Consider the following 26,693-nt stretch of genomic DNA (forward strand, 5'->3'; position numbering starts at 1 on the left):
AGATCCAAAGTGCTAGTAAGTACTCAGTACTTGACCTATGCTTTCACTGACTGTGATCCTTGATTTTGATCTTGATCTTGAGAAGTTCATTGGATGTTCAATCCGCTTAACATAAGCAGAACTCATTAATACGCTATTCAAGAAGTCTAGAGAAGAATGGAGTATCTGTGCGTGCCTCCAGTGGGCAGTGCTGGAAAAAAAGAGACTGTCTTGTAATAGTGCAATAAAGACTGCTAAGTCTGGAGAGAACTGTATGGACTTTACTGGCCCTCACTGATAGATAATTGTACTCTTAATTCATTAATTGGTATCTAGTTCTTTCCTTTTTAAAAATAATCTCATTTTCAAAGATTTTCTTTTGCACCAAGAAAGTAAAGTTACATTTTTTAGATATATGAGTATTTATAGCTGAAGGACTCCCACTATAAAACTATTCCTTAGATATATGATTTTTTTCTTCTTAATTACAAACCTCTTCTCCTTATTGGTTCTTCACTATTGATGATAATTAGTAGTCCATTCTACTTAAATAAGATCAATATTTTCAGTACTGTATTCCCACTGTATTTACTAAGTAGCAGATCTTGTCCTTAGGAAAGCCGTAAATTTCAAAAGATATATTAGGATATTCATTTAATGCAGCATTTTAAGCAAAGCTAAAGAATAATTAATGATTGTGATATTAATACCTGAAAAATAAACAAAAAGATAAAGATGAGAATTATAGGAATTATATTTTATCATATACCTTTTGAGCTTGTTTAATATTCATGCAATGGAGGGTAGAAGATTCCATTGCTTTAAATAATTTAAAGGTTACTGAATAAGTAATAGGCCATAGGGCACCATGGCCTATATTTGTATGTTAAGAGAAAAGAAAGCCCCAAAAGTTCTTCATTTCATCTCTTTACCTGATTTAAATGATGGCCAAATAGTTCTGGTGACTGAAATGAATCCCAGGTTATAAAAGAGACATTAAATTTTTTGATGCCCCCAAGAAGCAGTTAATCAATGGGAGACATTTTATAATTAATAGGGCCCTAAAAGAGAAAGCCAAGCTGTCCAAAGTGTCCATCTTAAATCATAACTATGCATGAGGGAGATTTGATTAAATTTTATAATATCTCCAGACTGATAGCATGAACTGCCATGAACATTCAAAGACAAAATATTTGATACATATAACATTATAACAGAAATATGAGCAAAATATCCAACATAAGAATAAAACAAATTACATTCTGTCTACAAACTATAGTCCCTTAGTATTTAATATCTTCAATTCTATTTTAACCTTATAATGAAACTACCTTCAATGAGTCTTAAATATTTTTCTGTCTACATAAGTAAAATTTCCCATTATTTACACTATCCTTAAGTCATTGATTAATATGTCATTCTAATAGCTATATCCAACCATTCACAATGTCACATTGCCTTTCTAATCAATATGATCCCAATGAATACATCTTTCTCCATGGTCAGTAATTCAGTCTAGACTGCCATTGTACTTTACTGAGTCTTCAAATCTGGTTAATATGCAGGATTTCTGGTTATTTATCTTTATGGTGCATTGGTTGTATATTGCCCAATAGTACCCAGTAGGAAACTAGAAGGACTGAAAAGCAAAATAGAAAATGGCCTCACTAATCCAAAGAAAGTTAACTGAATTTGCAGATTTGGGGGTGAGGGGTTGATATGGTCATTGTTAATACTCAACCTGATAGTTCATGTTCCTGGTAAGTGCTCACAATATATCTTCAGTTTCCTTACATTTCTTTTTTTTTTAATTACTAATTATTAGATATTTTATTTATTTACATTTCAAATGATATCTCTTTTCTAGGTTTCCCCTCCGAAAAGAAAAACAAAAACAAAAGAAAACATAAAAACCAACCAAACAAACAAACAAACAAAAAACATGTTCCCTCCCCACTTCTCCTGCTCACCAACACCCTCTCCTGCATCCTGGCCCTGTCATTCCCCTATAATGAGGCATAGAACCTTCACAGGACCAAGAGCCTCTCCTCCCATTGATGACCCAACTAGGCCATCCTCTGCTAATATGCTGCTTGGAGCCATGAGTCCCATCATGTATACTCTTTGGTTGGTGGTTTAGTCCCTGAGAGCTCTGAGGGCACTAATTAGTTCATATTGTTGTTCATTTCTTCTTACCATTGTTTCTCAGTTTTCTGGGTATAATTCTTTTTACCTGCACTTAAGCTCAACATGAAAGTGTAGTTTTTTAATAGTTATTGTAAATAGAAATCATTTTCCTTATATTCTCTTTTAAGTTAATTTGGTATTGGTATCTAAAATGCTATTAATTTCATGTTGATTTTGTTTCCTCAATTTTACTAAACTATTCAGTCCTTGCAGGCTTCGGTGAGCAAGTATAAGATAACATGGTCAGAGAATGAAACATTTTTCCCTCAGTTCCTTTTATTTCTTTCTTGTAATTAAATGTCCTGACCAGCCATCAATAATATAGTAAATAGGAGGAGTAACTGGCTATGCATGTCTTGTCACTGATTTGGAGAGAATTTTTTCAAATTTTCACAATTGACGTCATTTGCTATGATTTACTTTTCTCTGGCCATTACTGAATAAAACCACATTACCCCCAATATCTTGAGATTCATATTAAAAAAGACCTTGGATTTCATCAACTTTTAAAGGTGGATGTAATTAATCATGAAATGTTTATTTGGCATTTAAGATATGTATTATAATGAATTGTTGATTTAAGGTACTGACCTATTTCTCCACTCTAGTAATAAATCCCAGTAGATTGTGGCATTTTAGCATAAAAGTTTTAAACTCTTTAAATTATAATATTAGTGTCTTGGTAATATTATAAAGGATGTTTCTTTAGCAGGTACTGAGAGAGGCTGGAGAATAGTGTATACTTTTATATGCCAATGGCCCCCTCAATTAGCTGTTTCTCCAGGGTTTGACAGTTAATGCATACACACATCAATTTTGTGTGTGTGTGTGTGTGTGTGTGTGCCTAGAAATGGTGTTTCCTTAAAATTGCCCATCACCTTTGTCTCTTACAATCTTTCTGCCCACTTGTATGCATAGATTCATGAGCCTTATGAAGAAAGTTGTGATAAAGACAACCTATTCAAGGCAGAAGTTTCAGAAGGACCTCTCAGTCTACATGTTGACTAGTTGTGGGTCTCTGTGTTAATTACCATCTACTGAAAGATGAAGCTTGGTGTGTATGTTAGTATATGCTATGTGTGTGATGTTGCTAACAGAAGCAAGAGACAGTATCAGATAATCTAGAGCTAGAGTTTACAGATGACTGTGAGATGTTCAATTTAGGGACCAAGGTATGGCCTTCCTAAAGAGTTTTTGAACCCAATCTTTAACAGATTTCAAATACAATTAAATCAAATATCAAGTCCAGTATACACTCCATGTGATATGGATGATCACTGTATTTTAGTAATAAATAAAATTTAGCAAAGCAATATGAAGAGAATATTTAAAAACTTTTATTACTATTTCATTTATCAATTCAATTATTGGTCCATCAAATATGTGTGTGCTCAAGTATGGATGAACTTAACCACCTAGCATTGATGTCTGCCATATCTAAGCACTATCTACTCCAGCAGGAGTTGCCATTTAGGGCCAGCAAGCCTTCAATATGTCAAAGCATCAGAAATACAGAAAATACAGGCATATACAGGCTGAACCTAGTTCTCCCCACACATATGTAGCAGATGGGCAGCTTGTTCTTCATGTGTGTCCCAAACAACTGCAGTGGACTATCCCAAAAGATATTACCTACCTGTGAGATATGTTCTTCTAGCTGGGATGCCTTTTAGGGCCTCAGTGGGAGAGGTTAAGCCTAGCCTCCCAGAGACTTGATGTGCCAGGGTTGGGGATCTCCAGGTGGGTCCCATCAACTCAGAGGATACGGATACAGAAAGAAGAAGGAGGAGAGGGAAGAATTGAGGGAAGGGATGACCGGAGGAGGGCAGTGAGCAGGATGTAAAGTGAATAAGTAAAAATAAAAAATTTAAATAAAAAATTTTAAAAAAGAAATACAGAAAAGAGTAAGTGTAGTTAATGCTACACACACACACACACACACACACACACACACACACACACAAAATATGTGTGTTCTGTTTCTATGTATGTATATGTGTGTATGCATGTTTAAGTCCTCAAACTCTCAATTTCTCATATAGTTCACTGTAATCCTCTCTTGATTTAGTATTCTTTAATTTTATTCATGTTCTCTAATCCATGCTTCTGATACCATCTCTTGTTCAACACAATTTAAATATCTATTCTCCAATTTATATACCTGATTTCTGTTGCTATCTTATTTATTTAATTAATGACCTTATTTATTTATGTCAACTTAACACAGACCTAGACATATATGGAATGAAGAAATTTTGAGAAAATTACTCCTTAAACTTGGCCTGCAGTCAAGCCTCTGAGATATTGTGTTGATCACTGGTTGACATGGGATGGATTGCTCATTGTGGGTGGACAATCACTGTAAAGGTGGTCATGGATGCTATAAGACAGAAGACTAACAAGAACAGAGTCCACAGATTCAACTAGCTAGGGCTCCTAGGGCCTTACAGAGACTAAAGTGATAATCAGTGAACCTGTATGGGTGTGACCTGATTCTCTGCATATATGTTATCATCATGTAACTTGGTGTTCCTGTGGGACCCTTAACAGTAAGACTGGGGGCTGTCTCTAAATCTTTTGCCTGCATTTAGGATTATTTTTCTCCTACTGAGTTGCTTCATACATCTTTGCTATTAGTATGTGCCTAGACTTATTTTAAGTTGTTATGCCATGTTTGGCTGATATCTCTGGGAGCCCTATCCTTTTCTCAAGTGAAAATGAAGAGCAGTGGATCTGGAGAAAAGGGGAGGTGAGGGAATGAATAGGAAAGAGAGGAAGGTTGGGAAACTGTGGTCAGGATGTGATATATGAGAGAAAAGTAAATAATATATATATATATATAGATATAGATAGATAGATAGATAGATAGATAGATGAACAGACAGATACATAAGTACATAGATACATAGATACATAGGTAGACAGTAGATGCATAGACGCATAGTCACAGATACAAAGATAATAAACAACTAAATAAATGTAGGCTGAGCAATATCTACGTAAAAAGCAAGGAAACAGCATTCCTTCATAGAATTCCTAGCTCTCATGTCTTGCATAGCATCTCTCCTCTGGTTTCCTTCCATAATGAAGTATGACCAGAGAATTGAAAGATTAAAGAAATTTTCCTTCCCAAGTTGCTTTTGGTCATAGTGTTTTATCACAGAAATGAAACCCCTAAGAAACTACCAATTTAATCCCCTTTGAAAAAATGGTTACAATTATATCTCCTGTGTGTTGATTATTCAAAAACACCATGCCACCATCCTTACCACTGTCTTCAATCTAGAAATGAGATTGCACAAAAGTGTCTCCTCAGACATGCCATGTGAGAGTACAAAACAGACAAATCTGAAAGGACAATTAACAAAAGGCTTTGCTTAATTTTATAACAATGGTTTGTTCTCTTTGTTTTATATATATATAAATTAGTGTCTAACTGCTGACTGTCTCATAAGACTAAACATTTTTCCTTTATTCTTTTAAGATCTTATCTCTTAATTGTTGTCCTATAGTCCTATATCTGACTAAATTCAAATGATTTAACCATGTACTTCTGTTGGTCACAACTTCTGCTGGTTTCTCTGTATCCTGCTACCTTGCTATCCTGCTCTGTATATTGTGACTAATACAGCTGGAGCTTTTCTATAATTTCTGAAGTGTAATCATATTCCAGGCACAGTTGGAAGACTAAATGAGCCTTCCAATGTTTAATCACTTTGCAGTACATAGCTCTTCCCTTATACTGCAATATTTTAAAGAAACTTTACAGATAACTTCTGTGTGCCTTTGCTGTTTATTCTTCACAGAATGTATTATTGGTAGGGCAAGTTTTGATTTATTCTTACAATATTATTCAGAAGTAAATATAGATTCTACTCTGTACTCAGTAATAGGAAGATAACTAAAAACCTTTGAGCAAAATCATGGTCTTACGTGAGTTTCCTCTGGATAATGACAGATTTGGAAGTTATGGGAACCATAGGAGACAAAAACAAGTTTTCTTTCAAGGTTTTAAATAAATGAGGATATGCTATAGAGCAGTCAGTGTAGAAATGAAAAACAAAAAACACTAAACTAAACAAAGAGACATTAAATCTTGCACTTACTTCCAATGTTTTGAATTGGAATAGTTAGAATAGATAATTTGGAAATGGGGGTTGTGAGATGTTGGCACAGAACATGCGATGTTTATAAGGAATGCTATTTTGACTTGAAATAATATGATTACATAATAATTTTGAATCAGATATTTAAAAAATTAGTTTGAAGCCAAAAACAAAACACTATGTATCCAGAAAAATGCTTTGTGAGTTAATTGTATAGGAGGCATATGAACATGAATTATTCCTAAAGAAGTTGAGAAGAGGAAATGAGTAAAGAGGGTCTAGGCAATGGATAAAGTATAAACAGGAGGACCTGTCTAAAAAAATCTTGTATAAAATACACATCATTTAAACAAACTTCAAGCTTCCTCAGTTGTACTGTCCAATTAGTTCCTATTTAATGCAGGGAGAAGAAATATTCTGAGACCAATATGTGCAACTTAGCTTTAAGGACGTATTAAGGTAGAAAAGCAGGAAGAATCAAGGTGAAAACAGTATTAGAATAATAACAACATAACCAGAATTGTAGAGAGAACAGTTTGTGTTACAGGCTCAAAGGTTTTACATCTTTCTGTACTAGAAGGCAGGTAAATAGTTATAATAGACAGTCTTATAAAATCTCTTTGAAATACAAAGAACTTCAACTTTGACAGCCATCCTAAATAATTGTTGTTGAACAATGCAGTGGATTGAGTTGGCAGACAGTGGTGTGTCTTTATGAAACAGAATATCAGAGCTGTGGTATCTCAAAGATCTAGAGGAGGCAGGAATTCTGCTAGTCCTCTCAAAACTTTGAGTTTCTCCAAAAGAAGGATTTCTATGTAAAGACTATCATTAAATTGCTGTTTTCAAAGTAAAACTCAGAAGCCCTATAAAATGCCATAGATTGTTTTAAATATATAAAAGTGATATTTCAAGTGGATGGGAGACATTTTCTGACTCAGAAAATGCAAATCTAGTATTATCAGAAAAACCATTCAGCAATTATCTATTATTGGCATTTTTTTAATATCATAGAAATGGTCTATTTGGGGGGTATTTAACATTCAATCTCTTCTTTCACCCCAATGGAGGAAAATAAAAATAAAAAGACAGTACTGTACATGTTACTATTCTTCCTCAAATAACATCGCTTTAGTTCACTGAATTTAAGAAAGTATTGTATGATGAATGCAAAGCCTGCATCTTACCTTGAGGTGATCAATGATGTGTATACCATAGTATGATTACCTAAGATCTTACTGGGAAACTAGTTAAACAAAACACAGAAACTAATTATTTGCCATGTCAAGCCCTTTCCAATAATTTCTTTAAGATTCTGTGTCTCAATCTAAATAAAAAAGAAAAAAAAAAGAAAAAAAGAAAACCCAAAAAACAAAAACAAAAACAAAAACAGTCTTCATATAAACAATGTGCTACTTACAAAATTGTTTAATTTAACCAAGCTTAGCTCAGGGTTCACTGCAAAACAAATGTTATTAGCATACTGTTAGTTCTACTGATAATCAGTAGATGCAGTCACAAATGATATATATTGACAAATACTGTTAAATACTGACTTTCTCCAACTTGTCTTATCTATATCGATTCCTGATATAGAGGCAGAAATAGAGTTTGTTGCTTATTTAGTCAATTACTTTATTTTTAAGAGGTTTAATAGAGTTCTCAGGAATTAGAATAATTGGATGTGAGAGTCATTATTTTTTAATTTTGAAAACAGTTTGATTGTGGTGTGTTGTCAGTTCTTAAGGATTTTCTCTTAGAAGCACAGGTTCAATACCTAACTCACAGCCTCTTCTAATTTCTCAGGTGAAGATGCTCTTAGCACAGGAGCATGTAAGTGGCTGTGTGATCTCAACAGGGTTACACAGTGTTTTAATATATAGCACTTGGCTTTTGTGAAGTGATGTGCTAATTATTATTGGGATTTTTTTCTTTTATCCTGCTTTGACCATATAATTCCCAAATAAAGGATATAAAAATGTTTATATTTATAATAAGCCTTGAGCACTAGATTTTGGCACATAACAACCTCTACGATATTTTGTCTATTTCCCTATCAATAAACCTGAGATATCATTTGTCATTTTCCACCTGGGCTACACATACTTCAACAGATCAGACCTTATGACCAAAGCTTATGATCCACCTATCACATAGCCACTTCTTCTGCTTGCCTTCTTCCAAGTTCCCCTTCTGGCCCCTTCCAGGGACCCCCAAGCCAGGGACCTGAAGCTCCACTACATCTCTTCTACCCAGCTGCAGGTTGTAAGCATCTTTATTCATCACAAATAACTTGAGACAAGGTTTACACAACAAAAGATGGTGTACAGAAGAATCTGCTTTTCTTGGAGCAAACATGCCTTGAGCTACACAGTATTTAGCATTTGAACACATAGCAACACCAAATCAACCCAAGACAGTGAAGTGATATTAGTCAGGCCCAGAAAAATGCTTCTTTTTTATGCATAAAAAAGAAAATATTTTTCATAAAAAGCTCAAGATTGGTGACTAAAACATTAAAATATTAATCACAACCTTACCCAACATCATTATTTTAAAATAAATATGTTGCAAAGAAAATATTTTCGTTGGCTCTTCTGTATCTATAATAAATATCTAACTCCTTGGTGCCTACTAGCCATTTACAGGAGAAGAAAGAAGGATGATAGGTTCCATAATAATAAGTATGAGATTTTATATTTGGCATAAAATAGAAAAATAGAGAAATAGAAACCAGTCTCTAAAAATTACTTAAGAATACAAAAGCAATACATAAGAATAGGTAATAAAAAATTCAGGGAAGAAAAACGTAAAATGAGGCCAGACAAGTGAAGTATTGGTCAAATTAACTATAAAATGAGCAAGAAGATCCAAATTAATATAATTATAGTTGAACATGGAGATATCACATGATATGAAAGAAATACAGAAAATCATAAGGATTTATTTTAAAAGCCTGTATTTCACTCATTTGGAACACTTTTCTTTTTAAGATGCAGATAAATTTTCAAGTATATATATGACTCAAGCAAATTTTAACAAAAAAACTGATTAAAGTTTAAATTTATATCACTTTAACTTAAAACTTAGCAGGAGGTTGAGGCACTAATTTTAAAAAATAGATAGAAAAATCATTTAAGTGATGAAAAATGTTAGAATCAGATGGAATAAAGAAAAAATTCTACAAACTGTTTTTGATCTATAAGTAATATGTCTTCAAATAATTTTCCAAATAAATCAATCTCAAACCTTCTACAAAGCAAATAAATCATAAGATCAAAAGACCTAAAAAGTGGAAATAACAATAAATAATAAATAAACAAATAGAAACAATAAATAAAACACAAATAGAAGCAAACCTGGAAATGGAAAACCTAGGAAACAGGTCAGGAAAACCTAGGAAAGAGGTCAGGAATTACAGATGTAAATAACAACAACAGAATACAAGAGATAGAAGAATCTCCAGTGTAGAAGATACCTTAGAGGAGATAGACATAGCTATCACAGAAAATTCAAAATGTAAAAATCTCCTAAGCCAAAGTATACAGGAAATTCAATAAACACTGAAAAGACCAAATCTAAGAATTATCAGAAAAGAGGAGAAAGAAGCTTCCCAGTTCAAAGGAACTGAAAATATCTTCAACAAAATCATACAAGAAAACTTCCCCAACCTAAAAAAAGAGATGGCCATAAAGGTATAAGAAGCCTGTAGAACACCAACTAAAATGGGATTAGAAAGAAAATCCTCTTCTTATATAATAAAACACTAAATGCACAAAGCAAAGAAAGAATATTAAAAGCCGCAAAGGAAAAGAGCCAAGTAACATACAAAGGTAGACCTATCAGAATTACAGCAGACTTCTCAAGAGAGACTATGAAAGCCAGAGGAGCCTGGGCAGAGGTCATGCAGACTCTAAGAAAACACAAATGCCAGCCCAGGCTACTAAACCCAGCAAAACTCTCAATCAATGTAGATGGAGAAACCAAAATATTCCAGGACAAAACAAAATTCAAAGAGTATCTATCTACCAATCCAGACCTACTGAGGATCCTAGAAGGAAAACTTCAACACAAGGAAGATACCTGCACCAAAGAAAGGACAAGATATTAAGCATCTCACAACAAAGCCAAAAGGAGAGAATCACAAGCATATAAAGCCACCTACAAAAACAAACACATCAGGAACCAACAGTCATCTCTCTTTAGTCTCTCTATATTTTTTTATTAGATATTTTCTTTATTTACATGTCATATGATTTCTCCTTTCCCAGTTTCCCTTCCAAAAAACAAACAAACAAACAAAACAACAAGAACAAACCCCTGTTGCCTGCCCTCTCCCCATGCTTACCACCCCACCCTCTCCCACTTATTGGCCCTGGCATTCCCCTACACTGGGGCACAGAACCTTCACAGGGCCAAGGGCCCCTCCTTCCATTGATGATCGACTTTGCAATCCTCTACTATACACATGCTGTCAAAACAATCAGTCCCACCATGTATAGTCCTTTGTTGGTGGTTGAGTCCCTGGGAGCTCTGAAGGCAGTAGTTAGTTCATATTGTTGTTCATCCTAAGGGGCTGCACACATGGTATGCACTCTCTGATAAGTGGTTATATTAGCCCAGAAGTTTGGAATATAGGAAGAACAACCCACAAACCACAAGAAAGTCAAGAAGAAGGAAGACCAAAATGTGGACATTTCATTCCTTCTTAAATGGGGGAACAAAATACCCACAGAAGGAGTTGTAGAGCCTAACTATGGAGCAGAAATTGAAGGAAGGACAAGACAGCTTAATATAGCTATCTCCTGAGAGGCTCTGACAGTACCTGACTAACACAGATGTAGAGGCTCACAGCCATCAATTGAACTGAGTACAGAATCCCCAATGAAGGAGTTAGAGAAAGGACCAAAGAAGTATCTCTCAATATTAACGGACTCAACTCACCTATTAAAAGACCTATTCAAAAGATTGGATATGGAAACAAGATCCATCATTTTTGCACACAATAAACACACCTCAATAACAAAGACAGACACTATCTCCGGGTAAAAGGATGGGAAAATGTCTTCCAAGCAAATGGTCCCAGGAAACAAGCTTGAGTTGCCATCCTAATATCCAATAAAATAGACGTTCAACCAAAAGTTATCAAGCATGATGAGGAAGGACATTTCATATTCATCGAGAAAATCCACCAAGAAAAAGTTTCAATTCTGAACATCTATGCAAGAGCAACCACATTCATAAAAGAAGCTTTCCTAAAGCTGAAAACACATATTGAACCCCACACAATAATAGTGGGAGACTTCAACATCCCACTCTCACCAGTGGACAGGTCATTGAAACAGAAAATAAACCGAGACACAGTGAAACTAATAGAGGTTATGGACCAAATAGATTTAACAGATAACTACAGAACATTTCACCCTAAAACAAAAGAATACAGCTTCTTCTCAGCACCTCATGGTACCTTCTCCATATCAACCATACAATTCTTCACAAAAAAAGATCCTCAACAGATAAAAGAAGATAGAAACAATCCCATGCATGTGTTAGTCAGAGTTTCTATTCCTTGAAAAAAGCATCATAACGAAGAAACAAGTTGAGGAGGAAAGGGTTAATTCAGCTTGTGCTTCCACACTGCTGTTTGTCACCAAAGGAAGTCAGGCCTGGAACTCAAGCAGGTCAAAGTAGGAGCTGATGCAGAGGCCATGGAAGGATGTTCCTTACTGGCTTGCTTCCCCAGGTTTGCTTAGCTTGCTCTCTTATAGAACCCAAGACAACCAGCCCAGGGATGGTAGGACCCATACCATTAGCCCTCCCCCCTCCCCCCATGATCACCAACTGAGAAAATGCCCCACAGCTGGATCTCATGGAGGCACTTCCAAACTGAAGCATCTTTCTCTGTGAAAACTCCAGCCTGTGTCAAGTTGACACACAAAACCTGCCAGGACAATTGATGCCTTGTCAACATGATACATAAACACATCTCCTTGTTCAGCTTCCATATGTATGTGGGCTTTCTGTTGTTTTTGTTGTTATTGAAGACCAACCTTACTCTGTGGTAATATGATAGAATGCATGAGATTATTTCAATCTTCTTGTATCTGTTGCAGCCTGCTTTGTGACAAATTATGTGGTCAGTTTTGGGGAAGGCACCATGAAGTGCTGAGAAGTTATATTCTCTTGTTTTAGCATTAAATGTTCTATAAATATCTGTTAAATCCATTTGGTTCATAATTTCTGTTAGTTTCACTGTTTCTTTGTTTAGTTTCTGTGTCCATTGCAGAGAGTGGGGTGTTGAAGTCTTCCACTATTATTGTATGAGGTGCAATGTATGCTTTGAGCTTTATTAAAGTTTCTTTTATGAATGTGGGTGCCCTTGCATTTGGGGCAAATATGTTCAGAATTGAGAGTCATCTTGGTAGGTTTTTCCTTTGATGAGTATGAAGTGTCCTTCCTTATCCTTTTTGATAACTTTTGGTTGAAAATCAATTTTGTTCAATACTGGAATGGCTACTCCAACTTGTTTCTTAGGATCATTTCCCTGGAAAATTTTTTCCATCCTTTTACTCTGAGGAAGTGTCTGTCTTTGTCACTGAGGTGAGTTTTCTGTATGCAGCAAAATGTTGGGTCCTGTTTACATATTCAGTATGTTAGTATATGTCTTTTTATTGGGGAATTGAGTCCATTGATGTTAAGAGGTATGAAGGAAATGTGATTATTTCTTCCTGTTATTTTTGTTGTTAGAGGTGGAATTATGCTTTTGTGGCTATCTTGTTTTGGAGTTATTGATAGAAGATTACTTTCTTGCTTTTTCTAGGGTGTAGTTTCCCTCCTTATTATGGAGTTTTCCATTTATTTTCCTTTGTAGGGCTGGATTTGTGGAAAGATATTGCATAAATTTGTTTTTGTAATGGAATATTTTGGTTTCTCCATTAATGCTAATTGAGAGTTTTGCTGGGTATAGTAGCCTGGGCTGGCATTTGTTTTGTCTTATGGCATATATGACATCTGCCCAGGATCTTCTCCCTTTTATAGTTTATGATGAGAAGTCTGGTGTAATTCTGTTAAGTCTGCCTTTGTATGTTGCTTGACCATTTTTCCTTACTGCTTGTAATAGTCTTTCTTTGTTTTGTGTATTTGGTGTTTTGTTTATTATGTGATGGGAGGAATTTCTTTTCTGGTCAAGTATATCTGGAGTTATGTAGGCTTCTTATATGTTCATGGGCATCTCTTTCTTTAGGTTAGGGACGTTTTCTTCTATAATTTATTTGAAGATATTTACAGCCCCTTTAAGTTGGGAATCTTCACTCTCTTCTATACCTGTTATCCTTAGGTTTTGTCTTCTCATTGTGTCCTGGATTTCTTGGATATTTTGTGTTAGGAGCTTTTTGCTTTTTTTTTTTTGCATTTTCTTTGACTGTTCTGTCAATGTTTTCTATGGTATCTTTTGCACCTGATATTTTCTCTTCTATCTCTTGTATTCTGCTGGTGATGCTTGCATCTATGTCTCCTCATCTCTTTCCTAGGTTTTCTATCTCCAGGGTTGTATTCCTTTGTGATTTCTTTGTTTCTATTTTCATTTTTAGATCCTGGATGGTCTTCTTCAATTCTTTCACCTGTTTGTTTATGTTTTCCTGTAATTCCTTAAGGGATTTTTATGTTTCCTCTTTAAGTACTTCTACCTGTTTACCTGTGTTCTACTGTCTTTTTAACAGGAGTTATTTATGTCCTTCTTAAAGTCCTCTATCATCATCATGAAAAGTAATTTTAGATCTGAATCTTGTTTTGCTGGTGTAATGGTGTACCCAGCACTTGCTATGGTGGGAGAACTGTGTTCTGATGATGCCAAGTAGCCTTAGTTTCTGTTGCTTATGTTCTTATGCTTGCCTCTGGACATCTGGTTATCTCTAGTGCTACCTACCCTCACTGTCTCTGACTGGAGCCTGTCCTTCCTGTGATCCTAATTGTGTTAGAACTCCTCAGAGTCTAGCTATCTCTGTGATCCTGTAATTCTGGGATCCTGTGAACTTGAGATCCTGGGTTTGTCAGAGCTCCTTGGAGTCAAGCTGCCTCTGAGATCCTGAAATCCTGGTGTGGCCAAGCTCCTGAGATCCTGTGATCCTATGATCCTGGGCATGTTACAGTGCCTGGAGTTGAGCATCCTCTGAGTATTGAGGGATTGGGTGTGGTGCTACTGCTAAAGGTCTGCTCAGCATACTGGCTCAGACTGGAAGGAACCTAGTAAATTATTATAGTATCAAAAGCAATTTCCAAATTTCTTGGGTGCAGATAAGGAGATAAGGAGGATTGTTAAGAAAAATTAAGGGAATAGGTAAAATTCACATGAAATTCTACTCTTGCAACCAATGTAAGTTTTAAAGGAAATAGTATACAATACAGAAAAAGGGTCATTGTAGAATTTTGGATTTTACAAAAAACACCAGTGCCAGTTGTGTGACATTGCTTTGTATGTTGTCCATTGGGGAGCCCTATTAATTCCAAAAACAATACAACCTTTTCCCATTTGTGATGGCTTAGATGAAAAATATTCCCCATAGACTCTTTTATTTGAATATTTGTTCTCCATTTGGTGCCACCATTTGTGGAGGCTATGGGAATATTTGGATGTGAAGCCTTGCTAGAGAATGTCTATCCCATCATTGAGAATGGCTTTTGAGAGTTAGAACCTTGCTCCATTTGATAGTCTTCCTTTATTCTTTACAAAGCTGAAAATGTTATTATCATCTTATTATTAATAAAATACATACAAAGCTATTTTCACTCTAAGTTTTTACTATAAATGAATACATGTACATATGTATGTGTATATAATATACTGTATATATAAAATGACCAGTTATCACATTTTATAATATCCACATGGCAAGTCTGTAATAATAACTTTGAAAAAAATTATGGAGTAATAGTCAACTGGTCATACACATAACCAAAATATGAAATCTATCTAATCTGTCAAAAATTAAATAATATGTTTTCTCATATATGGAACAAACTATGCAAACAAAAATTAATGTATTATGACTGTATTAGATTAGTCCAGTAAGAATATTGCTATGATGAAGTAAGATGATTATAATTGCACAATGATAAGCATCAAGAATACTGACAGAATCTGTGTGGTAAGTGAAATATCCAGTAGTACTTCTTGAGAAACAGGTAAAATGAAAACTGCTATCCTAAAATATATGCATAAAATATTTTTTATAAATGGATTTTTACTGATGAAGTTTTCACCACAGACTCCTGTTACCATGGAGTTGCTGCTCCTCCTTGTTACAATGGGGTTGCACTTAAAATGCAAAATCAATGCATAAAGTGTGTCCCAAATGGATATTTTAAAAGAAAAATTAAAATATTAAGTAAAGATATCTTTAGTGGATCGTAAGAACATAAAATGAATGCATTTCAATCATTTTATCCTGTATATATTCATTGTGAGCATGTAGGAACCGGAAGACTACCAACATGAATGGCACTTAGTTCATAGAAAATAAATGAACTGTATGCTATTTCAGTACATATTGTCAACTAACACCTGGGTGTGAGAAATAACTGAATAATATACTATAGAATAACATGATGTGTTGTTCTTTGAAGACATGTAATTAGAATTTCAAAAGGAGAATAATGCCTTGTCAAGGTAATTAAAATGGTACCTTTAAGATTGCCCTTACTATGTATGCTATAGAGGAACTCAATTTGAGCAACAACAGTACTTATATTTTATTTTGTTTTATTTTATTTTAATTTTTATTAGTTTATTTTATTTACATTGCAAATTTTATCCCCTCCAAAAATCCCCCTATCCCATCCTGTCACCCCCATCCCTGCTCACCAACCTACCTGCTCTCAATTCCCTGTCCTGGCATTCCCCTACACTGGGGCATCAAGTCTTCAATGAGACCAAGGGCCTCTCCTCTCATTGATGTCTCACAAAGCCATCCTCTGCTACATATGAGGTTAGATTAGCCCAAAAGCTTGGAAAACCAAAGATACAATTCACAGACCATATGAAGCACAAGAAGAAGGAAGACCACAGTGTGGATTCTTTGGTTCTTCTTAGATGGGGGCCAAAATACCCAGGGTAGAAAATACAGAGACAATTCTTGAGGCAGAACTGAAGAAAAGGCCATCTAGTAACTGTCGCACCTAGGGATCCATCCTATATAACACTTACCCAACCCAGGCACGATTGAGGATGCCAACAAGTACTTACTGACAGGAGCCTGATATAGCTGACTCCTGAGAAGCTCTGCCAGTGCCTGACAGAAGTGGATGCTCAAAACCATCCATTGGACTGAGCACAGTGTCCCCAACGGACGAGCTCAAGAACAGACCCAAAGAGCTGAAGGGGTTTGCAGCCCCATAGGAGGAATAACAATATGAACCAACCAGTACTCCCAGAACTCCCAGGGTCTAAACCATGAACGAAAAAGTACACATGGAGGATGCAGAGCTAAACAAGGAATTCTCAACTGAGGAATACAGAATAATTGAGAAGCATCTAACGAAATGTTCAACATCCTTAGTTATCAGGGAAATGCAAATCAAAACAACCCTGAGATTCCACCTCACACCAGCCAGAATGGCTAAGATCAAAAACTCGGGTGACAACAGATGCTGTGAGAATGTGGAGAAAGAACATTCATGCATTGCTGGTGAGATTGCAAACTGGTACAACCACTTGGAAATCAGTGGTTCCTCAGAAAATTGGACATAGTACTCCCTGAGGACCAAGCTTTACTACTTTTGGGCATATACCCAGATGATTCTCCAACATGTAACAAGGACACATGTTCCACTATGTTCATAGCAGCCTTATTTATAATAGCTAGAAGCTAGAAATAGCCCAGATATACTTCAACAGAGGAATGGAAACAGAAAATGTGGTACATTTACATAATGGAGTACTACTCCACTATTAAACATGATGAATTCTTGAAATTCTTAGGCAAATAGATGGAACTAGAAAATATCATCCTGAGTGAGAAAACCCAATCACAAAAAAAAAAAACAAAAAAACAAACAGTACTTTTAAACAAAGGCATATGTCTCTATGTCAGACTCCATTCAAAGGCTTACCTGTTCACTAAGCTTGTCCACAGACTTCTACTGCAAATAGTTAATGATAATAGATTGAATCTAAAGGGACTGCATGAGCCTTGTTTTATCTCATTTTTTCACACATAGACCTGGGCTGTTCTTACCTAGATCTTGGCTGTTTGTGAATGAATTTTATGTAACCCAGGAATATCTTGAATCACTTGAATCACTCTTGTATCCATTTTCGAAGTTCTGTACCTATGATGCCCATTTTCATGCTCAAACTCAGTGTCTCATGAATGCTAGGCAAATTTCTTAGTCTTATAAGGCATACTCAAATGAGATATATTGTGAAATGTAGGCACTGATTAATTTATCATCATCTGCCCAGAATTCCACTAGAACCAAACTGTTATAGTCTATAGTTTGTTTTTCAAGACTATGACAATACTGTGAGCTGAAAACAATTTAAATTGAAGCAATATATTTTTACTTTCATTTTTTCTAGGTGTTTGTGCATGTATGCATACCATAGTGCATTCCATAGTGTATACCATAGTGCATACCATAGTGCATGTATACATACCATAGTGTTCATGTGAATGTCATAGGACAACTGATGACTGTTATCAACCATGTGTATCCTGGAATTCAAACTTAGATCATCAGACTTGGTAAAAAGACTTTTCCTCACTGCACCATTTTGTGGGACCTAAAGAAGCATAATTTAAAAAATAATGCTATGTTTTTTCTTTACTTTCCTGGGACTCACATATATTTCAGAGTATGTTAGAAAGTGCTGAATCATTGAGCTACATATATGGCCCTGCTTTTTATTTTGATATTTGCAGTACCTGTGGTTGTCTGCACAAGGCCTGCATAAGAATAAGCCAGCAAAAATATTAAACAGAAGTGAGTGGCTCCCAAGATGCCCATCCCTACATGAAGACCTATTAGCTGTTGCTAGATGCTGAAGGACTGTCAATTTCCAGTAACTCAGTAGATGGCACCAAGCCATTTGTAGATGGTTAAAGCTAGCTGCTCCAGAGGTTAGTGCATTGATTGCTACTGCTGCTGCTGCTGTTGCTGCTACTGCTCCTGATACTGCTGCTGCTGCTACTGCTACTGCTGCTGCTGCTATTATTACTGCTACTGCTGCTGCTGCTACTGCTGCTGCTGCTATTATTACTGCTACTGCTGCTGCTGCTGTTGCTGCTACTGCTGTTATTATTACTGCTGCTGCTGCTGCTACTGCTGCTGCTGTTGCTGCTACTGCTACTGCTGCTGCTGCTGCTGCTGCTACTACTACTACTGCTATATTACTACTAATGAATTGGATATCAAGTTGGGAGGTAGATAGATTAGTGTATTTTGGAGGAACTGGAAGGAAGTAGTGGGGTTATGGATAAGATAAAGGTATATTTCAAAAACACATGAATTAAAAGGAAAATAACTAGGAAGTTATTGTTTTTAAAAAATATAAAAAATAACTTTTTGAGGAAATTAAACATGTTTTTAAGTGAAAAGAAGATAGAGAGAACGCAAGTATGTTTCCTTTGGGCTCATTTCAGGATATAAAACCACAGAACTATAAACTCATTAGTAAGACTTTCCTGTTAGAGAAAATGGTTCCATAGACACCATTTTTGCACATACCTATTGAAAACATGATTTTCTGAGTCTCCTCTGCACAGGTTCTCAAAGACAGCTGTGGTTGTACTTCAAGGGTGCTGACTGCTAAATGACCTGCTGAGAGAACATGATGTCATCCAACTGGTGTTGGTATTGCAGATAAACAAACTGTAAGAATTTCAGAGACACATTTTTGTTAGCATTTAAAAATGTGATTATAAGTATAACATTTCCACTTCCATTTTGTCTCTCCAGACTCTCCCATATAACTCTCCTAGCTCTCTTTCAAATTCATGGCCTCATTTTTCAATAATTGTTGCATTTATATGTGTATTAAAAAGAAGACTTCCAGGTCCAGTGAATCAAGCTAATAGAAGATTCCCCCTGTATGGAGTACCTGCTGGCAAGTTTATGGGTTAAGACAAAGACATAGTAACAATCCCAGTATTGTTCAGATGCCAAATAGTGAGATAACTGTCAAGGAAAATCATAGGTATCAAGTTAATCCATTTCATGAAAGGCTATGTGAGTTGTAAATAGCTATATCACGACAGCAGAGCTCCTAAGGATGTGGAATCTTATTCTCTGCTACACGGTTCCCCAAGTTTTACACATGGAGTTACAGAAATTACTGTTCTCATTTCTTGCTTTAAGTCTTGCTTTTTTTCTGATGATTTGCTCATCTATTCTTTCTCTCTGTGCCTTTGTATAATGGAAGGGCAGAACATAGTCTTTTTAATTCTACAGAAGGTGAGAAGTAAGAGCTAAGAGATACTAACTTGCACTTTAGTACAGTGTTGGAGCTATCAAGACCAGAGAACCCTTAGAGCTGAAATAAATATATTTTTCATTATGAGGCAGCTGTGAACCTTTGTAGTCCAGTAGTAGAATGTTACAATTCCAATATGAGTTATGGCCAACAGCATCATGTTTTCCATATTCTATCCTCAGATGGTAACAATTCATTAGTGAGTTGTGGAAACTTAGAAAGAATCATGGACATTGTATATGCCTTTGAAAAGTATGCTATAATACCAGTGTGCTCTTTCTTTATCGGCTTCCTGACTACTATGATGTCCTCTCTTCCAGCCATGTGATACTGTCTCAATTTTCTTCTCAAGCTCATCAAACAAGCATGAAGTCAATTCTCAGAACAATGTGTGAAAATGTGTTGCCCCTTAATGTTGTCATGTATTTGGCAACAACAGCAATAAAACTGACAAATATATTTATATTTTTAATATCGTCACTGTTAATTAATTAGAATTATTTTAATCACTCCCTAAAGTTTGGTAATAAGATCCAATATGATTAATGAATCTCAAAATTATTATTTCTCAAAATATTGAAATAGCCAACTATTTACATTAATTTTGAAGTTTTCCTTGTAATTGTCTTTAAAATTTTTTTATAGTAGTAGTAACAGAAAATGAATTTGTTTACTGATATTTTTGTTTGTTCTTTTGTTGTTGTTTTTTCAAGACAGGGTTTCTCTGTATAGCCCTTTCTGTCCTGGAACTCACTCTGTAGACCATACTGGCCTCGAACTCAGAAATCTGCCCGCCTCTGCCTCTCAAGTGCTGGGATTAAAGGCATGCACCACCATTTCCCGGCTTTTACAACATATTCAAGTTGTTCATAAAATTTTGCCCAAAATATTTGCTAGAATGATATCATTGTCTGTTTATGTCAAGGTCATATGATTTAAAACAAATGGAAGCATAAATAAAAGTCATTTGACTACAGTACTTCTACTTTAAATATAGTTTTTTAATCTTTAAACATAGTTATTTGTTTGATAAATAATGTTTGCAGGCTTTAATAATCATGCCACTTTCTAATAGAGATGAAAACACTGTTGAGGTTAAATATACATTCCTTTAACATAAAAAGTTTCCCTTAAGGCAACATTTCCTTGCATATGTTGTCATTAATAACTTAGCCCCAACTGTATATAGTGTGTGAGACTAAAGATCATCATTACTTATATTGAAAAAAGTGAAATAAATGTCCATTATTATGAAAATTCTTGGGCAATATATAGTATTCCAATAAGTGCATTAATGGTATGTGCATTTAATATGCATATATTTTTCTTGTATATATATTCTTCATAGAAAAGCATATTTATTTGTCATTGCTTGAAAATGTGATTACTTGATTATATGACTCATTGAATGGAAAACTCATGTTTATAATTTACTTACAAATGAATATGTTGTTACAAAAAATGGAGAAGGAAATCATAGGACTTCATGAGATCACAGGAAGGGTAGATACATTTCCAATGTTCCTTATTCTTATTTCACCAAGGCCACCCTAACTGAAACTTGTTCATTTCAAACTAGGCTGAAAATATTCACATTTTATTACATGCATTGTATTTTTCTCCATTACATAGTTCTCTATTAAAAAGAATTGTAGAGCATAATCTAGCAAAATTATTTGAGTTTTTAATAGCAATTTTCATATTAATTTCCCTGAGCAAAATGACAATGCTATCTTTAACAATGTGATCTTTAGGAAAACTCTTGGGGCCAAGAAAAAACCTCTTGGGGGTTATAAGTCAACTGGGGATCTTATAAGTCTACCTAGACCTTGTGTGCTAGTTTTGTTTAATATGTAAACTTTAATGATGAGTATTAGTGGTAAACAATTTTTATCAACTAGTTACTAAAATCTTACCTCACATTAACTTTTTGTTCTCAGCTCTAATATGCTAGCCATGTTATTCCAGAAGATCTTAAAACACCAGTCACTACATCAGATAGCCTTCTCCATTTCAGCTGTGTATGAGTTGTATTTCTTTATTTCTTTAATATGATAACCAACTTCCTTGTAAGCATCATTCCCATCTAGTGATATGGGGACAATTTGTAGTAGTCACAAGTAATAAACAATGTTATGGACATTATTGCTGGTATAATTTTAGTTCATTGAAATACAACAAATATCGAATGTTGTGCTAGTGATATTAAAAATTACTAAGTTACTGGTTTTGATTTTCTCCTGAACACTGGAAATACTGCTATAGGTGTCTACTTTCAAGCCTAGCCAACCAGTTTAAGTATTCATTACACTTCAACCAGTTGTGAAAATCAATTAATCATTTTATATTTAAAAATATTTTACTAATAAACGATGAAAGCAAAACTCACTAGTGGGTACACAAGTCAGTATTTAAAAGACAATGAAATGGTGCCAGTCCATAAGTAGTATTCTAGTTTACCAAACTATGACTTTTCTGTAGAGTATAAGCTATCACATATGTGTTTCCATTGCTCTAAACATTATATTATGCATTTCAATTGTTATTCCAATGAGGGCCTCATGAGATTAGTCAATTGCTAGAGTGTTGATCTTTATCCTCAGCACCTGTGTGATTACCTGTGTGATTACAATGCAGTGACTATATAAAGATCAGTGGTGGGAATATTGACAGGAATACAGTAAGAAACAGTGTGAACTCCTGTGTTTGCCTTCATCTGCTAATCCAGGCTGCGCTATATCATTTTGAGAGCAAAACAATGGCTAGGATATTTGTTCTTGAGGTCACTGCCTGCTTCATCTCCTCTATAGTAATTAAGTAGACTGAACCCTGGACAGCAAATGTTTTATAGGGTCTTTGATTTAATGCAAAATGTTTCAGTTTTCAGTTTAGAATTTTTGTTTCTAGGAAAGTCACTCTCTCTTAATTCAAAATTGTTCTTGATAGAGTGGTAGAGGCTTGGGATTCTTTTTTTTTTTTTAATGGGTCCACATTATGACCACACTCTCCTGTAGAAGCATTAGTTGAATGTAAATGTTTCTGTATTGTATTGTTCCAGTCCTGTTTTGAATGTGAAAGGACTGATGCTGAGCTCGGTGGGTCAGCCATCTGTTTCTGGCCTCTGCAAACTTTTGAATCTTCAATGATTTTCAGTATGTATTACTCACGTTCTTTTCTTGCTAACATGTTGGTAGGTGGGCATTTAGGATGAAAAACTGTGACACTCAACTTCAATAAATGACACATGTGCCACGTAAAAGAAAGAGTTGTCAATATATATCTTTATTTTCATTAAGCTATGAAATGTATCTAAAACAGCACTGTCAGTCTTATGAATTGGAAAGTGAAATGTGGCAAGATCTGGTAGCTGAAGCCCTGCAATGAACACTGCAACTACATATGGGAATATTTTAGATTCATTCAAACTAACCAAGACCACAAATTTCCTCGGTAAATTTTTTATTTTAATTTTTCTGTTATGTGTGTGGAAGTTGTGTCTCCATGACTGTGAATAACTTGTGCCCATGGAATCCAGAAGAGGACATTGGATCTGTGAAACTAGAGTTACTGATGTTTAAGAGCCACCATGTGTGTTTTGGGAATTAAACCCTGGTGTTCTTGTAGATCAGCCAGGGCTCCTAACAACTAGTTCATAGCAACAGCTACATAAAATAACAGTTTAACTCAGTAACATTTCATAGGTCCAATTAATTATTCCACAGCCCTGTGAGACATAAAATATTTTATAGTATTTTAGTATTTTATAGTATTTTAATATTTTTTTAGTATTTTATCTTTCCTTATTTTGAAAGAATTAATTTATATAGAAACAGTGACAAACATTTAATATAGGCTTGCTGGTGAGTTTGAACACACACATACACACACACAAACACACACATGCACACACACACACACACACACACACACACACACACACACATATACATATACATATACATACCCTGAAGCCATCACTGTCATAATTATAAGCATCAACACCAAAATGTCAGTGTTCCTTTTTTATTTGTATAATGCTCTTATGGTAAGAGCACTTACCATAAGTTCTAGTCTCATTACATACTTGAAGCAAACTGTACTGGATCATGAACTGTTACCATCCAACAGTAACAATAGAGAAGGATTATTCTGGAATATGGAGTCAGGAGAAAGTAGGCTAGCCGTAATTAATCTTACCCACGTGAGAGGCACCAAAAATTAGACAGCATTAAGGAGGTATGGTCACCCAGCCATCTTGAATTTAATGATCTCTTTGTTACAAGCCAACAGGTGGAATAGGTGAGGCAAAACCCCTCCCCCAAGTTCGTTAGCATATATGCCCAATCAGCAGCTTCAGGACTTCCGATCTAACTGGAACCAGGAGTGAGGCGTGGCAAATAGCAGGAGGTGGGCAGAGAGGTGTGGTTATGAGAGGCAGCCCTCAAGCCAGGAGGGTTACAATGAACTAGGAGCTAGGTTGGAGAATTTATTTATCCTCTGTAATGTCCAACAAACAAGTAAAATAATACATTGTTCTATGGAAAAATCTGTTAAATAAATGATGCCTCAGTAATTCTTAGTAAAGTATTAGAAACAGAGTCCAGTGTTAACATCAGTAATTTGTAAATTCATGTGCATGTCTATATGTGTTATGTTTCCAAGTTCTGAAAATACTTAAAATATGAATATACAGTTCTTAAGATACAAAGTAATTATTCAGTATAACAGTTATCTGACTTGCCTATGAGCTGTATTAAAAATGTTAATATTTTCCTTATTTTGCATCTTTCATTTTAAATCAATGTTCATATGGTTGATTAAAAATGAAATATGAATTATGGTTTTAAGCATAAGCTACAGAAAATTAAAGACCTTATACAATTCTTTTTCCAAATCTCTCCATATACTTGTTTGATTAAAAATTTAATTTCATATGCCTTTATTGATTTGTGTTATTGCTGAAAGCAATAAGCAACATGTATGAATCAGAATTTTGTGTGTATTAATTTTGAGAAAATTAATTTGAATTTCTTCTAAAAGTTTCTATGATGACATGGTAATAATTTTCATGACTTTTTCAATGAAATATAAAGTTTTTTTAATATCACACCATATTTGTATGGTAATGAATTATGAGAGAGAGAAGCTCTCATTTCAAAGTGACTTGACACCTAGGATTTCCATAAGTGTTATAAAGAGATAAAAAAAAAAATCAAGATTTAAATGATAAATATCATCATTTTTAATCATCAAATATTTATTGATATGTATCTTTTGCCCAAATTTCTAAGGCTACTTAGTTAATCTTTAAAACTCCTATCCAACCCTAGGATTTTTTTTTGGGGGGGGTGGGTTTCAAGACAGGGTTTCTCTGTATAGCCCTGGCTGTCCTAGAACTCATTCTGTAGATCAGGCTGGCCTCAAACTCAGAAATCCACCTGCCTCTGCCTCCCAAGTGCTGGAATTAAAGGTGTGTGCCACCACTGCCCAGCAACCCTAGGAGTTTTATAGACAAAGAAAACACCAGTACTATTTATATGAAGACATTTGAAAATAAAAAACAAATAAAAAATAAATAAAAAATAAATAAAAAGATAAAAATAACCCATTTATAATAGTGAAATAGCAATTAATTAAATGGTTAATTCATGACTGTTTAATCCATTGCTTCAAACAGTTAGTATCATTTATTGCTATTTTGTCAATTATATATTACTAATAAATGTAATTTTACTTTAACCTTATGTATTCTAAATATTATTGTATTTTTTTATTGAAACCTTAAAAAAATCTTTCCTAAAATTTTATGTTAGAAACTTTCTCCCTTTTAGTTGCTTTTTGACAATATCACCTGTGTACATAACATATGATGATCCCCTCCACCCAACCTCTTTTATGTTGTTATCTTCCTTATAAACCTTGCTTTATTTTCCCCAGCCCCTTCCTCATAGTCATGACTTTTGGTTTTGCTGCATGACCCATAGTGCCTCCTTGTAATGTCAGCACAAGCAACTGACCAATCAGAACTGAGAATTGTTTTGCTCACCTTCTATACTATAACCAGTGCCCTGATTATTTTTCTCATGGATACAACCAAATCCCAGAAGAGTATCAGCTCTAGTAAGGAAGGGTTTATTTGTACATAGGCTTTCAAGAGAAGCAATGTTGGTGGGAAAATCTTTTGTCCTATAGAACATGGTAGCTAAGTGGTTTGTGACACTGCATTAAAAGTTCTATATCCTCCAGTCACTCAGATCTTCTAGCTAAGCTCCATCTCCATGGGTTCCACAAAATCCCATACTAGAAATCGAGTGCACAAAATGTCTGAAATACTGTTAATAAAGCCACTGTAGTACTTTGAATGAAAAATGTTCCCTATAGCCTTGGGAATTTGAAGTACAAACACAATATGGTGGTAGTGTTTGTGGAAAATTATGGTGTCAGAAGTCCATCACTGATGCTGTCCTTAAGATTAAAATACCTAGCCTTCATTTGCTACCTCACCACTAAGTAGTCAACCTGCTAGGGGGAACCCCATGCCCATCAGCCACATCTCGATGACACTGTTCAGGTGGATTACATATCTTTTCTTGTCCATCTACTGACCTCATATTGTTGCAATATCTCCTACCCACCTGTGAGTCAGTTCTAGGCAAACACCACATAGGCTCCACAGCGAATATCTTCTCACCTCTGCTTAAGTGCATCTTGAGTTAAGTGATGGTAAGTTCCATCTGAAGGTTAAACACACCACACAAGTAGTGAGCTGTAGGGAACCACAGATTGTATAATGATGTCAACAGCAGGAGTTTATCTCCTCTGACCCTCTGGGCAATAATTCAAGGGGCACTCTTGTATGACATGTGGGGATATCAAGAGGAATACCGATATTGTGTTGCATGTCACCAAATTGCATCCTAGAGACTGACTGTGAGACCTAAACTTAGTCCCAT

The 26,693-nt window shown here is 35.1% G+C and overlaps 1 long non-coding RNA gene across 1 annotated transcript; it reads right to left on the minus strand.

The window, feature by feature from the left end:
- Positions 1-598: 598 nt before the first annotated feature.
- Positions 599-19,130, minus strand: LOC116089105. The gene is made up of 3 exons (XR_004118157.1): positions 18,996-19,130; positions 17,926-18,051; positions 599-689 (listed from the first exon to the last, which is right to left on the minus strand). It is a non-coding gene; the product is annotated as an uncharacterized LOC116089105 (long non-coding RNA).
- Between the last annotated feature and the right edge of the window lie 7,563 nt (positions 19,131-26,693).

Source organism: Mastomys coucha, unplaced genomic scaffold, assembly GCF_008632895.1.
Source record: "Mastomys coucha isolate ucsf_1 unplaced genomic scaffold, UCSF_Mcou_1 pScaffold14, whole genome shotgun sequence".
Taxonomy (NCBI): domain Eukaryota; kingdom Metazoa; phylum Chordata; class Mammalia; order Rodentia; family Muridae; genus Mastomys; species Mastomys coucha.